Source organism: Bombus affinis, chromosome 1, assembly GCF_024516045.1.
Source record: "Bombus affinis isolate iyBomAffi1 chromosome 1, iyBomAffi1.2, whole genome shotgun sequence".
Lineage (NCBI taxonomy): Eukaryota > Metazoa > Arthropoda > Insecta > Hymenoptera > Apidae > Bombus > Bombus affinis.
Window position 1 is genome coordinate 4,056,375 of NC_066344.1, and position 15,679 is coordinate 4,072,053.

The window sequence follows — 15,679 nt, forward strand, 5'->3', positions numbered from 1 at the left end:
CCGTACCTGAAGGTTTTAAATGCAAAGAAATTGAAATATAAGAAAATTGCCCACTCGTACGATTTACACAAAATTCCACAGAAACTTGATTGTCCAAGATAATATCTTTTCATCTTCTGCAAAATTACTAATATTTAATTCCGTCAATGCTCGCAAAACAGGAATTTCTCCTCCGACTCATTGCCCAGCTAATTCCCTCGATTATTCTCATTGACCAGCTACAATTTCACAAAACATCTACTACTACCTTCGCTCATAATAGAAACAAATCATTGCTATTAGAAGAAAAAAAATCATTACCATCTTCTTATTACACAATTTGCCTCTGATCTTCATAATTTCACGCGAATTCGCAAAACATCAATGGTTTCCTCAACTTGTTTCCCACAAGAAGAAACGAACGCGTATGAACGTTCCCGTTCCAAGAACAAGGAAGATGGGATCCTTTGCCGGACAAATTGTCCTCGTCTGATGGAAGAAGTGAAACATCATTGTTCACCATCCAGAATGATGAACAGTAACGTACGTAGGTACGTCTGCCAGTTGCTTATTACATTTCCTTGACTCTCGAAAGCTCGACGCTCTCGTACAAGAAGCATTACTTTTCCTCGAGGACCTCTCTACCGAGGTTCGTCTTGTCCTCGTCGACCGATGACCCGGAAGCCTTTACCGCGCATACGTAGAACCTGGTGCGTGTCCATGTGCGAAGCTATTTTATTGCGCGCACGACTCTATAATCTTCCTGCGAGTGCTGTGCGCGCACGACGACTTATTTCCAATGCCTATACTTACGTTTAATGTCTATATCTGCTCGCGAGACCAGTAGCTTAGTTAAGAGAACGAACAGGAATATAGCGGGTAGAGCCTCTGAGAATTTCTTTTTTTCTTGCTTTTTTTTCTTGCTTTTCTTTCTTATTCGTTGCCATGAAATTGTGAAATGTCAGTGGATAAGCTATTAGCAGAATGTGGAGCGTTGATTTTCTATTGGGATTTATATATTTCTGAGACTGTGGATAGTGGCAGAAATTTGTTGGGTGCTAACAACAAGCGTTCATCTGCTGTTGGTGTTTATTTTGAGCAATTGGCCTGGCCTTTCATCTTTTGAAGATGACAAGTTTGAAGGGGATATACCGTATTCTTGTGTATGTGACCCTGTCAACTTGAAACTTCCTTTGATCAAATAATATTTAAAAAATAGCAATCCTTTCTCCAAAACGGAGAATTTTCAACATTAGCTTTTTTTTTACTGCAAATAATCCGATTTTCATTTTAAGATATAATTGTAACTCGAGCACTTTGTTTTTTCATAGAATCATAAAGAATCCATCAATTTTTAAAATGGGAGAAAATGGGTGATACGTAGATGGTAATTCATAGAAACTACTATTAATAAACAAGAAGAATCTTTTTCAACGGGGATGTCTATCCTATTCTAACGAGCAAGAATATTATTCTTTTCGTATAATTTTCTTTGGAAGAATAATTTATTTTTTGCTTAAAAGATATAAAAGATCGGCCATAAACTTTTAAAGGCTGCTGTTTAGAAGCGGGCATTCTCCGTCAGGCGATTCCTTTTGCAGTAGTATTTCTCGGTTCGCTTTTACGTTTGCCACGGCTTGAAATTTATCGCATGACTGAGCACTAGGTGGGCTACAGTGGTTGATATTTCTTGCATTCGTATGCATTGTGCTTAACGAAGCTGGCTTCGCGATATGTCCAGCGATACTAGCTGATTGAAGTGACTTACGAACTTCCAGATGACCGGTTGCACTTGGGATATGCGCGGGCTACTATTCTTTGGATTTACGACGTGTGAATATGCGCGCTGGCTGCGTGGAATCGTTGCGACATTTGTGCGGTTGCGCATTCTAGATCCTAGATCCTTGCGGTATATCGTGTCGTACGATTTGAATAACACGTTTATGGTTAGCTTTTCCATGCTTAATCTCGCGGTATGCTTGAAAAATGATGATATTTTGTAATGGAATATTGAAATATTCTTTTACGACAGCAATTACTTATCGACGGTTATAATTGATTATTATTGAAAATTATAGTCATATAGTGGAATATTCCCCTTTATTAGTATTCATAGTTTTAATGGCGCTTCTTGAAAGATATTTTATAATTTAAAAAAGACATTCTGCTAGTAGATACGTCGAACAGGTTTGGGTATTATTGAACTGAAATATTCGAGGAATGTTTATTTAAACGATTTATCATCTTGTTTAGCAAGATGTTGTTTTGAAATAGTTACGAGTGAGTTCATTTGAACGAGAGAATGATTTTTCTTATAACGAATTAATTCATTATTTAGTTGTCGAATGAAATAATTTTTTATTCTATTTCATATCTTCTACTTGTTATATTTATTTGATTTTAACATAAAATACCTACCTCTACCTTATTGTTAAGATAAAAGTAACCAATTTATTGAAATGATGCGTTTTCTATGTTTATTTCAAATGAAACGTATCGACGTTTGATATCAGATATAGTACCTACAGCAAAGTTTTCGTTTATATAATATTCTTCTTTGTTTAGATTGTTGTATATCTCGTTCTAGCAGTTGATAGAAATTAATTAGTTTCCATGCTCGCTCGCAATTTAAGATATTTGTCAAAACGAACCACAAATATTCGGGAATACCTCGAGAGAGGAAAAGGTGAGATTAAACGTTCTGTATAGTAATTCTTTGCATGCTTCCGTGGATCGTACGCTAAATTCGTGTGGGTCGAAGGCTTGGTGTGTGAGGTCCAACCACGGAGTATCAAAGGTATGGGCCACTTCACCAGGTGTGGAGAATGGCACGCCTCGATGGCAATTATATCGGCAAATAAACCAGGAGGTGAATATACTGTGAGCTTGGCTGCGGGTTGCGCTATGAATAGACCACTGTATATAGATAATTCTAATCTTCGAAGTACCAAGCGACAATTAAAGTGAAGAAACGGTTCTGTGCTCTTTGAATATTCACTTATTGTCTCTTTCCAAGTGGAAAACGATTAAACAATAATATCAAATTTTTAACAACTAATGGAATTGTATTCTGTTATATGTATAAATTGTTCGAGGTATTTTATGCAAAGGAAGATTATATGCTCATATGGTCTGTGTCGTGAACATTTTAAGTACATCTTTTCCAATATCTCTTTCTATTAATTGTGAATAGTATTCTTCATATTGTAGTCTCCTCGTGTTTATTGTCTTCTGTACTTATAAAATTTAAATTTTCCAATAATTTAAGAACATCTCGACATATTTACAACTTTTGCCTGTGCTTATGCTGCGCCTCTATTGACGTCATTATATTTGAAAATATTCCTCGAATTACGAGAAATCTGATAAATCTTCGTCCGTCAGAAATCTGTTAAAATGTGCAATTAGTACAGTTCACCATAAGAGAAGAAAATATTTGACGATACGTTAACATGTTGGATTTAATTGACGTTACCGGTGACCAGCATTAGACTTTACAATAACTCCGAAAGAGTCATCGGTTGACCGACGATGTTGGTATTAATCGAAGTATGTAAATTAAAGGAATCGTTATATTCCTCAGATTTGTAATGTTACGGTAGCAATATAGTGCTAACTGAATACAAAATTAAAAAATTTGTTTCTTTCATTAAAATGTATAGTGATGTATCCTCCTGAAATAAAAGATAGCACTCCTAGCAAACTATAGAGAATACCATCATTCTGACACGAAAGATACAAAATTTGTGTATAGCGAACATATCAGAAACTCGATGAAATACAATTTAAATAGGATATTCGAAGCAACGTCCAAAACCAACGAATTTATACAGTATATACGTTGTATATTCATGCGGAACACGTAAGTGGTATTGCCTGCGATACACCGACTCTTGAGCGCTCCTCATCAGGCTGCTCGATTAAAGCGCAAACGCTGGCCGAAACCGCTCCGTCGACTTCCCACGGCTGTTGACATGTTTTGTGTTCATTAGTCGGCACTCGAGAGAGTCGGTACACAGGCGGCGAGCAGAGTTCCGCAGTGCACGGCGTGAGAATAGCCGGTTCGAAACGATTGTCGTTGCGGTCTCTCTCGCCGCTCGCGAAACCTTCCTCTCCGCGATCGCAGAAATTTTATGGAGGCGAGTAAACCGCTCGTCAGAGAGTGGCAAAAGGGGACTCCTACCGTTGAAGCAACAGACCACGTGAGAAAAGAAACGAGTTGAGCGTGAATTTCAGGGTTCTCGAGGCGGTATCACTGGCGAACGCCGCTTACGAGAGAATAAAATTAGCCGAGGAATGCGGATGGAAGGAGTGGACTGTTAATGTTCACGGTTCGAGTCTCCAATTCGTTTGGATCTCGTTGAACGTTATGCGCGACACGTGTTGACCGTAGTTTCCGGAACATCGTCCTTCTAAGAGATCGTGATTTAGTGTGGATGGCAAGTAATTCGGTTGTACGTACCATTCTAGAAAAGTATCTTGTCAGATTAATGTTAATTGGACAAAATTCTCCGAATTCCCAATCCCTTGACGCTAGAATGTATTATTAAATCTGTCATATTGATGAGTTTCGGATTGCTTGCTTTCATAATTAGAAAAGATAGGCAGACGATTTTGATGTAGACTGATGATTGATGATCGGATGCAGAGACTTATTTTCATTATAATCACTTTAATTACGATCATTTATTATCTTGACATTCCTCCTCAGGACCTAGGAAAGCAAGTTTGATCAAACTTCGGATAGTAATTTCTAACAAACTACTAGACTACACTAGATGCAGGACATATCCATCGAAAGAAACCGAATCATTATATGTACGTAAGATGTTGGCAAATCTGTTAAACATCATGTAGTATTTCTTCGAAAATGTTTATAGAAAATCAATATGTATATTCGATTCATTTAATATCTACAAAGTATGCAGTCAAAATTTGATCAAAATTTCTCTTATAATTTGATCTGGCCATCCTTCGAAAATAAGAACAAATGTAATCAAAACTATATTTTGTTTCTAGTTTTTCAAATCCAGTTCCTTTCTACTTACAATTTAAATAGTTTGTATTTATTTGATTGTTAGAAATAATGCGAATATTTGTCTTCGACCGAACACGATGAAACAAAATAATTTGTCTACAATTACTATTCGTCAATACATACTCTCTAATGTCGCATATCACTATCGAGTTTCCAATTTCTACGTATTCCAATCTCCATTTCAATAAATATTTCTATTTCAGTATCAAATGTCGCTTATTGCCTACGATTATGACATGACAACGATAACAATCGTTTCTTTGGTTTTGTGGTTCTTTCGATTAAGCGTAATACCATAGAAATCACTGGCATTCGGAACGAGGTAGCTACTCCAGCAACGTTGTGCTGTTTCCAATTGCTTCACCAGTGATTACCATTTACGATCGCATAGAAATCGGACGATTTCTAACGAAGTGGAAAATTAGTTACGGGCCAGCGTCGTTTGCATTCGCTTCTATGCGAATCATTTCGAATATGACGAACAGTTCGACAGAAAACTGACGTGATTTGCATAAGAGTAGAAGAAAGTTGTGGAAAAATGATAGCTTTGTCGACAAAGTGAAGAACTTGGTAAATTATTCTTTTCGTTATAGCACGCGAATGACTGGAACGTGACTTTCAGAAAAATTTTGTTGCATAATTCGATGTTGATAGAGATAATGTTTTATATTTACTTACTACTTACTTACTTTTACGTTGCAATGAATCTTCGAATCGACAAATAACGTTCATTTGACTTGGCATGTTTTATTCATTATCGGTGAACTTTTACCTCAATACATGTTGCGAGAAATTTATTACATTTTCGATACTTTTTGTAGTTCTTACATTGATACATTGATGTCATTTACGTTAGAAACTTCAGTTGTCGAATAATGTATCCTTTTGGATAAAACTAAATTCTATGTTTAGATCGTATTCAAACACTAATGACGTCGTGACATAATACCATGTTACTCTCAATGCAAAGTTTCTTCCTTTGAATCAACCGTGTTCTATGAATTCACGCTCCTCTTCAAATAGTTCTTGAGGAAAGTGTTTGAGGAATATGAATTAACCTTAATTCATTTCGCGTGTCGTTGCGTGAAGCTTAATACAAAAGTTAATCTTCGTACTTTCAGCTGAACAAAAGAAACGTAACAGGATGTACAGTCGGTTATAAAAATCTACGTGCTTTCCTTCAATTTCACATGTTATAACAAAACATTAGCTCCAGTAATATTTTTGGCATAAATCTTGTATTAATTAAACTTGAGCGTATATTTGACGAATTTATTGCATCTACGTATATACAAAATAAAATTTCGATAATACGTGCAAGTATACACAAGCCTAAGGTTGTAAAATAGATTTTTTTACTTCTTATTTTACTTTCACTTTTCTCACTTACAAGTGTATGTACGCTTTCGTGATTGTCTGTACTTCATTCAAAATTCATTACAAAATCATCCAACGCACCATAATCGCACAGATCCAAGTCGTGAAAGAAAGATTGCTCTCGCAGGCAATCAACAAGATATCCCAGTTCAAACGAAATAAAGCAATCATAGCAACTCATTAGACAGTCTAGAATTACCCAACATCCATTACAACCAACAGCCACGAGGCACACTTTGATCAAGTCTCAATGATACACTTGGAATCGACAGCAAACGCGCCCACTAAACCTTTAACCCCTTGGACGACTGTTGCTTTCGACGGCGAAACGCTCTTCGGTTTTCTAGCATTCTCCTTTCTTTCTCAGCCTCGGAATGCTCGTGATGTCCGCGTGTACGAATTCAAACGAGGAGCACGAAAGCTATGAGAAGGAACTCGAAGACGTTTTACGAAGCTCGTCCCGCTCGTAGATTCAGCAGAAACGATGGCTCGAGTCGGCTCACTGACAGACACGAATAAAGGACCGATGATAACGAGCAGACGGCACTACGAAATGAACGGTGACATCTCGCCGAGTGGCGTCGGATTATGACGATGGAAGCGGTTATGAATTTTCATGACTTGGCCCGTTTGAAAGAGATCCTGACGGCAAGTAACTCCGCGGATAAATTACGATTATTCTGTCGAACAGTTGTCAGGATGCTCATTTTTCCCCCCTTCGCCATTAACCTGAGCCAGATTTAGCTGGCGAGTGGGCGACTATCCATGTGAAACTTGAATTTCGCCCGCGAATCGTTCTCCCACAGGATAGATTTACTAAGCTGTCGGATATATGATGGTTCCCGCATTTTGAATTTGAAAGCTCTTGATTCTGATCTTGTGCTGGTCGAGGTTAATTAAATGGCCGAGTTTGTGGACGTCTTTGTATTGGATGTTCACTGTTGGACGTTATATGAGTGTTCGAAAAAGATAGTGGACTGAGGACTTGCTCATCTTCTGAGTTTAATTTTCTTCTTGATATCAATCGACCTTGGTACTCATCGGCGGTATGATACGAAATAAATATAAAGAGAATGTAGATAGTTTGCAGATTCTCGTACTGAAAATGGAAGAATGGCATGTTTGGATATTGGAGTAGATAGTTGTTCACGTCGTTCGCAAATAATAACGCGCAGAATATAGACATTGCTCTCTTACATTTATAGCAGTTTATCAAATTGATATAGAGGGTGATATGAGAGTGAAGTATTTATATTAACCTAAATATTCAACTAAATGATTACTCGTAAATTCTTGGATTAAATGCGAATTCTATGTTATTTCATATTCTCTGTATATACTGGAATTCAACGATACCTTTCATTTAACCAGAAAACCTTATATCTCACAAAATCAAACATCAATAACAACTTGAAGAATTCGCACTGTATATAGAATTATTTGATAAAACGATATCCTTTAATCACGTTTCACTAAATCAAATGTCACTTTTTCTTAAATATATTTTATCGCATTATGTTAATCGCATCGTGGATAGTAATTAATATACCACGGAAATAACACCAAGTAGTAGAAACACGATCACGTTCGTACGTTGTTTCGCACAGTCAAAAATCATCACACCGTGCATTATGGAAACGAGCAAGATTAGATTGCATTCAGATAGTCAAATAGTATTATTAACGCAACGACGAAATGTTTGGTTCGTTCAGTTTCGTAATTATACCGGTAGAAAAATACATTCGAATATGGATGATTTGTCAAATGGATGATTAATCGTGGAAACGGTTGTTTCTCCTCGCCGACGTCGGTCAGGATTAATCAGCTTCTGAATGCGCAAAGACGGGAACAACGTGATTACCGATGACTCCGATAGTCTGTCGACTATAAAGGAGAGAGAGCCAGTCATTGTTTAAATCAGGAAACTGCTGAAGGTGCATCGACGATGGTTTAAACATCCATCGAGCTCTTGCGGTGCATCAGATAGCGCCCTGCTCGGTTTCTAACATTTTTTAACGTGGATTGTGAAAGTCATCCAAAGTTCTCCGTTTATCTCGTCGAAAGGTTTAACGAAATTATTAGAGATTATTGATCGATGCAATTATGATTGTTAATTTCTCGGCCATTTATCGTTGAAGATAGTTGTTGAGGTTTATGGATATTATTAGATTGTTTCATTTTTTGTATGAATCTAGACATTTAATGTATCGGTATGGAGATGCAAGTATGTTTGATATTATTTAAGAATTATTTTGGTTTTTTTCGAAATATGTTTTTGACATATTTTTAGTCATAAGGCATATGACAACGACGATGATAAATTTCTGTTAAACTTTTAGTTTATTTGTTGATTACATATCCACGTTCTTTTATCTCCTAATTACATGTTTCATGATACAATTTATGTTAATAGATTGCATTTGGAATGTTTCCTATAATAAGTATTTTTCCGATGGAAATATTTTCGAATAAGTTTCGCGTCTATTCGTTTTGTTAGTACTTTTTCAATTCTCGCAACTAACCTATGGATTTAATTTATTTTAGTTTATAAATAAACTGACCTATAAGAAGTTGGGCATCTCACCAACCAAGACAACTCTTAACATCTAAGATATCCTTCTGCTTACTTTTCTCGTTGGTCCAAAGCGACCGTGTTTATTCGTTGGCATCGAAGTCCTTCACATTTCGCGAAGAAGAAAGCAAAACGACGTGATAAGTTACAGTCGGCCATAAACGACGCTATTAGAATACATGAACAAAGTGTCGAATATCATTTGAACCAGCGTTTGCGCGGTAGAATCGTCCTCTCAGAAACACTCGCGATCGTATTAATCAGCTGTCGAAATTTCGAAGAAACAAACCAATACCTTGGCGGCAGTCATTCTTCAAGCTCGCCAACATCGGACCAAGTTACTGACATGTAAAAGGCCGCGGCTCACGCTACATTACACGCTCCTACGTTTCGGTCGATCCATCACGCCTTCGTGTCCTGCTGCAATTATATATCTATATATATATATATATATAGATACGAGAGTGCACGCGTTCTCTGCGAGAGACCTTGCTCGAACACGCCCCTTCAAAATCGAATCCACTTGCTTTTATGTGGAAAGGAAAACTTCGATTTATGAAAGAAATTTTTGTTTCGCGAAACGTGCCAAAGTATATCGATTTGGTAAATAAATGAATGACACATTTTGAAAAATTTAAACATCAGTTTTTAAAGACGTTTTGAAATCTTAGGATTTTATCTGGACGTATGTTATTCATTGAGATGGAAGCGCCAGAATTATCGACAGAAGCGACAATTTTTTTACACGACTGACGTTACAAATCGAAAATAGGGGCATTTTGATATCTTTTTAAATAATTTGTCCAGTTGATCGCCATTGTTCTAATCAGTCATCGAATATAACGTTCCTAATATCAACTTTCTTCCATTTTTCAATTTATGGAATTAATTATTTTAATAATTCCAGTTCTTTCCTTTTGATAAAATTGTAACATATATCACGCGCACGCACTGCAGATTACAATATCTAAATCCTTTTTATCTACTCCGGTAAACCCCGACTGCCGTGAACAGATTATCAATCCACCGCAAACAAGAAATTTCTAGAAAGCTAGGAAGCCCAACCTAGTCGCGGTAGCCGGTGCAATCCGCGTTCATCGCGTGCACCGGGACCTTTCGCATGCACACACGTCCGCGATGGGACTGCGCTTGGGTAAATCGGGCAGCCGGTGCATCGTCGGCGAATCGGACCACGGGTGTTCCGGTCGTGTCGACGTTAATACGCGATTGGATCTCGCACCGCGTGAGCCGCTGAAAAATGCGCACGATCAGTCAGCGCGGTCGTCTCGCGAGCGTACGCCAGGCCGCATCGAAGTCTCATCTGCCGCGACTTCTACGTCGTGATTGCATTTGTATGAATCTGATCTTGTGTATAGGAGCCACAAAGCTTCGCGAGCAAAGACTGACTTTAGCGGAGAGTTGTTCTCTGCTAAAGAGGATCTCGGTCTCTCGGGATCATCGCGATACATCCTCCCTTGGGAGCTATTCCTCTCCGCCTAGGTCCACGTGGTCAACCGCTACGCGTTCGTTGGTCATTATAAATTCATCTTCGATCACGGTTATGGTGGTCGACGACGATGCAACGGTTGGATGGTTCGCGCGATTCGATCGTTCGGATGTTCTTTTTGTCTTGCTTGTTTTCTCTTGTTTATTTCGTTCGAGGGAGATAGAGAGCGAGAGAGAGAAAGTGAGACGTACTTCCGCGAGCGTGTTCGAGCTGGAGGAATCGGACGAACGATTTCAAACCGGCCGCCGTTTGATCTTGTTGCGTTCGAGCAACGGAGAGTTGGATAATCTCTGGTGAATTTCTGCGGAAGCGATGCCTCTTGTTGCATGTCAGGAGGTCATTATAAATTCATCTCCAGTCACGCTCCTTTAAGTGCTTCTGACCCCTGTGCTCTGTTATTCTAAGTACGCTTAAAGGACTTACGCGCTCCTCAGCGGCCGCAACGGGACTTTTGTGTTCTGGCTTCGTGTGTTCTACCGGGACACAGGTACTCGGCGAGTTTCGTCGATCGATGACAGCTAGTGACAAGAGGCCTTTTCGTTTACGCTGTATGCCTAATAGACCATATCGTTGCTTCGTACACGAGTACAGGAAGGTGATATGATTTACGAAGCAGTTAGGGTTTGAAGATTGTTCATTAATAAACGTAAATTTGCGGTTTTAGTTGCTGTTTTATTTATACGTTAAATGACTGTCCATTTTTACAATACGAAAATACTCGTAAGAATTAATCGTTGATTCTTTATCGAATCCTATTCTTTTCAAATTAATTGAAAGATTAGTAGAAGTAGGATACGATAATTCTTAATACGTGGGAGTTTCTTATTTATTGTACACAGAAAATTTTGTAAAATAAGCTTCGTAAACTTTCTACAACGTGCGCGATCAGTATTTGATATGCCTTTTCGTGTATAATGGATTTTTTTATCCTTTTATGAAAATATTCTTAGTTTACATACAAAACCTGTACATATATTTCATGGAAGTAAAACTTGTTTTCATAGTCTGAACTATGCTCAGTTTCCCGTTGCAGAAATATTACATTGGACATTGATAATCCATCTGCCTCTAACATAAAAGTCAATGTAATCAAATTGTGTATTTACAATAAACAATCTATTTGGCTGACAAAAGCAACTATAAAATGTACAGATAGGCCATTTATCACATACTGGGAAACCACACCTACGTATTCGAACATCGAAAGCTTAAATTCCCATTATGAAAAGAAATTCTCTTACTTGAATAAGAATATCTTTCTATCATTTCGAACAATGGAGGTCGTAAACGAATAGTCTAACTAATAGAGTGACTATCCGACAAACGAAAGATCAGAGATCAACTCCTAGTCCATTAATCCCATCGGTCGAATCTTTTTTTCATGCTCAAAGACAATAAGGCAATTCTACACCTATAATGACAATCATTTGTTTCCGTACAATATACGACGAACAGAAGCAAATAAATTTAGCCGTACACGTGGCGTAGTGTGACAGGTCTCGAAAGGCTATTACGAAACGCAGAATCATCCTTCAGAAACGCGTATGTGTACCCTCCCATCGTCATCGTGCACGGCTCGTGTATAGTAAACTGGACGGGCATTAGGAGTTTATAACGTATTAAGGTGTATTACAAGAATTGAAATGTTTATATTCATCGTAAATATTTTATTATAACGTTATATCTTGTTATTATGTTGCTACAAATAGATAGAAACATACATGAAATTTTTTGTGCTTTTTCCTTTTCCATATACATATATTGCTTATCTGGTAATGTTGCTCCATAATTTTGTCGTAATATTAATTAAGCTATTAAGTAATCAAGCGCGCAAAATAATTTTTTATTGATTTATTTACATCCTAATTATCAAAATTTAATCTTTCCTTTGACAAAGGGATGTTCGTATATTTGATTCTATGATCGAAAATTACAGAAATCTAAAAATGACGTTTACGTTGTTATACTGCGATTAATCAACTTTTACGTTTCCAATTCACGAAAATATTTTCATAGTAATAAAATTGCTTACAGTCGTTTCAGTATTGTTTCATATCGTTTCTCTCTTCGATGTTTGATGGTTGCTCGACGAATGTTTTTTTAAGGTATCTTTTTCTTCTTCGTGTTTTATTCTATGCATCATTTTTACTTTATCCATAAACTTTGTGAAGAACACGTACAAAAATCTCTAAAAATCTAGGAATTTATATTTGACAATGTAGTTGTTTCATGCCTATCTTCCTTTCTCGTCTCTTCTTCATGTATCATTTCCGTTCTGTCTTTGAGTGTTTCATGAGAAGAGTAAAAATTTTGCCAAAACACGAAATTTCTTGTACTTAACATCGTCAGTTTGCGTCGCCAATAGTTTTTCAGTTAACGATGTTTCTTCTAAGAATCACGCGTGCGTTTGATCAGATCTCGTCTATCAGACGGATTCCCGTGAAAGGCTAGTTCTTCCTGATCGATTTCGCAAACACCATTTTCCGTACTATTGCGTGCACTGGTCCAGCTAGGTTCGTGGGCGAACAAAACCGGGCTACATAGAACACGTGGATAATAATAGTGATTACTCACTGGTAATGAGTCGAATTAATCATCCTGAGACGAGATCATTCGATGGACTTTCGATCTAAATGTCGTGCTGGTGGATGAGGTAAATCCGCCATTGCGACATCGCCAGCAACATCTTAGAAATGATTCGCCGCGTGATATTCCACTACGCGAACAATTGCACGTCGGTCACGGAGATCTAGAGTTTTTTCTTTTTTGCAATTACCTGGTATAAAGAGTCTTTAATACCTTATAAACTGGTACTTTATAAACGATGAATTACACTTGTATTTAGTACGCTTGTATTTGATAAATCCCTGGTTTTGTTTATATAGGGTACGGTTCTTCCCTTCAAATTTGAGAATCTAATTCGGATGATTATTTAAAGAAATTTTATCATATTTACGTCATGATCTAACGGTTGGCCATCTGATGTAGTTTCTATTTGCCAATCGTCTTCCCATTGCCAAGCCATGGATGGCAATCTTACTTTATCTCTGCTACGGTCAACTGTACCATCTTGATTAGAAAAATTATACCTATCTGTAGATAATAATCTCCCACTAAATCCTTCTAAAGGGAGCCAACGTCGTAAATATTGTATTTGATTAAAATCTGAATAAAAATTATATGTAAGCATAATTGTAATCACCAGTTTTTCAACGACATTTTAAACATACTTCATTTTCATATATTTCTTCTTTGATTCTTATAGGTAAATCTAAGCCATGCACGTGTACATGAACTTGACGATCGCCACCTATAGCTCACATAAAATGTGGTACGTCTGATAATTGTTTAAACTCCAGACCCAAGTATAATACATGAATTCGTCTAATGGCGGATAAAAGAAACTTTAAAAAACAGTTGCCGCAAAAAGACTTTTGAATATACATATATCATACGTATATAGATTAGATGAATTTTATCAGATAAATATATATCAATGATCAATTGTTTTGTGGATTCATAACCATCTACTAGACTGATTTAATCAATATTTTCGATCTGTCTGACATGCACTAACTTTATTCTACTTCTTTCACAGCTAATCGCAATAGTTCTACGTTTCATTATTTCAAAGTCGTATGAATTATCACTTCTAGAATTAAAAAATTATTCGATTAAACTTATTACAGTTTCTTGTACAATAATCATGCAATACGTTATTATCCGGATGGAATTTAAACTCATATCTAAGCCTAAAATCATGTAAAGAAATGACAGAATCATTTCGCTTATTCATAATCTTGATATAACGAATATATGACAAACGTAATCGATAATTGTCAAAGAGATCGTAAGAATACTCTGATTATTGCTAATGTCTACTGAGATCTTCGTAAAATTCAATATTTATGCACCTACCTTATTATAGTAAATACATATAAAAATGGTATATTTATAATCGATGATAGGACAACATTTAATACATTCGACGCTGTTATCCGTCGTCGATGAGATCACATAACGAGTGTGTAAAATATACACAACACTCGATATAAACCAGATGGTGTGGAATTGTAGTAGTACAACGTTACTTCTACATTTCACTGTTCATTTTAATTTAAAATAATACAATCCTACGAACGTGGTAATGTTTCTTATCGATCCGTTAAATTTAATTTCCAAAGAAAGTGTATTTCATACGCGCCAACCTAATATTATACATCGTTAAGTATATCAGCGAAATTAGTCAAGAGACTCGCATTCTTGGATATTCGTGTGGTCGCGACCGTCGGAGAAACGCAACACACTGGCGGCTACAAATGTCCCGTGATTCACGCACCACGTGTACCCAGGAACGTACATACGCAGATGGCGTATAAGTAAGTACTTACGCGTTGTCTGTTCGAAGCTCGTGTCGCGTGCTTGCTTTCCGCGGACTTTCCGGGAACGCCTTCCCATTGTCGTGGTCGGTGGCGTTGCTCGGATCCCGGATACGCGATTGTTCGTTTTACTGGCGGTCCTCGCCACCGATGAAAAATTATGGTACACGAATTAAGAGACTTCCTTTTAATTTTTGCGCGGCGCCGGCGATTGTACTGTAAAAGGATAGATGACGGCCAACCGATATCGTCGTTTTTCCTTTGCGGTCTGCTCGCGAAAACGCACAAAGGAGGCTGATCAACGCGTCGCGTGCAGCCTTACTCATCGGAATGTGGAAAACATACATCGTTAACCATTCGTTGGCTTCCACTTCCGAGGCAAATAGAAATTTCGTATTAGGCAAGGGGGCGCGGCCATACGCGCTACCATCCCTTTTGTCTGCTACGCTCGATTACGACATTTATATAGATTGAAGGAAGTTTTGGCTTCGAACAATTGCAGACACCTTTTACCAATATGTTGTGTGTGTCATACGAAACATTTTGAAATTTCATTGTCACTGCGGACGGAACTCGATTGTTACGATTAGGTACAGTGGAAAAGTTTGAAACAAGTCTGAAAATACTGTCGTATATAGAAATTATAAGATATTCAAGTAGTCAATCGTCCGTTATATCAATAAACCTCAATATTCGGTGAAATCATACTTAATACTTATTTTGATACTATGCGCTTAGGTGTTGTATATTAATTTTTTACTAAATATATATTTGATGTATGTCTTCTATATACATGCTCAGTTTGATTTCAAATTTGATCGATATAA

At 37.3% G+C, this 15,679-nt stretch overlaps 1 long non-coding RNA gene across 1 annotated transcript; it reads right to left on the reverse strand.

Moving 5' to 3' along the window:
• Positions 1 to 12,119: 12,119 nt before the first annotated feature.
• On the reverse strand, positions 12,120 to 15,017 carry LOC126915644 (uncharacterized). The gene is made up of 2 exons (XR_007710281.1): positions 12,506 to 15,017; positions 12,120 to 12,413 (listed from the first exon to the last, which is right to left on the reverse strand). It is a non-coding gene; the product is annotated as an uncharacterized LOC126915644 (long non-coding RNA).
• Positions 15,018 to 15,679: the final 662 nt, after the last annotated feature.